Source organism: Microtus ochrogaster, chromosome 18 (assembly GCF_000317375.1).
Source record: "Microtus ochrogaster isolate Prairie Vole_2 chromosome 18, MicOch1.0, whole genome shotgun sequence".
NCBI lineage: Eukaryota > Metazoa > Chordata > Mammalia > Rodentia > Cricetidae > Microtus > Microtus ochrogaster.
In genome coordinates, this window is record NC_022020.1 from 9,787,104 (window position 1) to 9,788,467 (window position 1,364).

General features: G+C 41.0%; 1 pseudogene; it reads left to right on the plus strand.

Moving 5' to 3' along the window:
• LOC101994201 overlaps positions 1 to 651 on the plus strand; it is a 42,732-nt pseudogene extending 42,081 nt beyond the window's left edge.
• The last annotated feature ends 713 nt before the right edge of the window (positions 652 to 1,364 follow it).

Genomic DNA, 1,364 nt, shown 5'->3' on the forward strand with positions numbered 1-1,364 from the left:
CCTAGAGGAGATCTACCTGTTCTCCCTGCCCATTAAAGAATCTGAGATTATTGACTTTTTCCTGGGAGCTTCCCTAAAGGATGAGGTTCTGAAGATAATGCCCGTGCAGAAGCAGACTAGGGCAGGCCAGCAGACCAGGTTCAAGGCTTTCGTCGCTATTGGAGGCTACAATGGTCACGTAGGTCTCAGTGTCAAGTGCTCCAAGAAGGTAGCCACTGCCATCCGAGGGGCCATCATCTTGGCCAAGCTTTCCATTGTCCCTGTGCGGAGAGGCTACTGGGGGAACAAGATTGGCAAGCCCCACACTGTTCCTTGCAAAGTGACAGGCCACCGTGGTTCTGTGCTGGTGCGTCTCATCCCTGCCCCCGGAGGCACTGGCATAGTCTCCGCTCCTGTGCCCAGAAGATACTGATGATGGCTGGCATTGATGACTGCTACACATCAGCCAGGGGCTGTACTGCCACTCTAGGCAACTTTGCCAAGGCCACCTTTGATGCCATCTCTAAGACCTACAGCTACCTGACCCCCGACCCCTGGAAAGAGACAATGTTCACCAAGTCTCCTTATCAGGAATTCACTGACCCTCTTGTGAAAACCCACACCAGAGTCTCTGTTCAGAGGACCCAGGCTCCAGCTGTGGCCACCACATAAGGGTTTTTATACAAGGAAAATAAAAGTGAATTAAGTTTGTTAAAAAAAAAAAGAACATAGCTAAGATTTTGATTGACTGTATTTTCAACATTTATCTCTCGAAGAGTTTTAGAGGAATTACTAAAGGAATATATGAAATGTCTTAATGGAAATCATATTTTGAATTTTGGCTTGCTAAAAGTACTATGCCTTTGCCATACAGTGTCCGTGTGGCATTTTTTACTTTGGTCCATGTAAAAGTCATTTCAAATCCTAAAATACAAACACTAATGGGACAGCAGGTTCTGGCTCACTAGGTTTGGGAGAGGGTAAAAATTTGAATGTTTAGACTGATTCCTTCTGTGTGATGCTCACCAAACTTTGAAAAACATGGTTCGAATGAATCACTTCTTCATACTTATTAGTATTTTTTGTCATAGCAAACAAATGAGTAGATCCAATTTTAAGATTTTATTTGTTTTGTTTTATTTTAGATATCTTGATTTATTTTCCTTCTCTTATTTTTATGGCTTCTTTAAATGCCTTGGTAGCTTTTAAGATACCATTGTTTTTTAATGTTAAAGAAGAATGTTTTTCATAACTTTATTGTTTGAAAGTATTAGTAAATTAAATAATCCAACCCTAAGGTTTTTGTTTGCTTAAAGTGATTCATAGAAAACTTAGCTGTCAGTGTATCTGTAGTTATTGGTCTAACTAACATTTCTGAAGAAGGA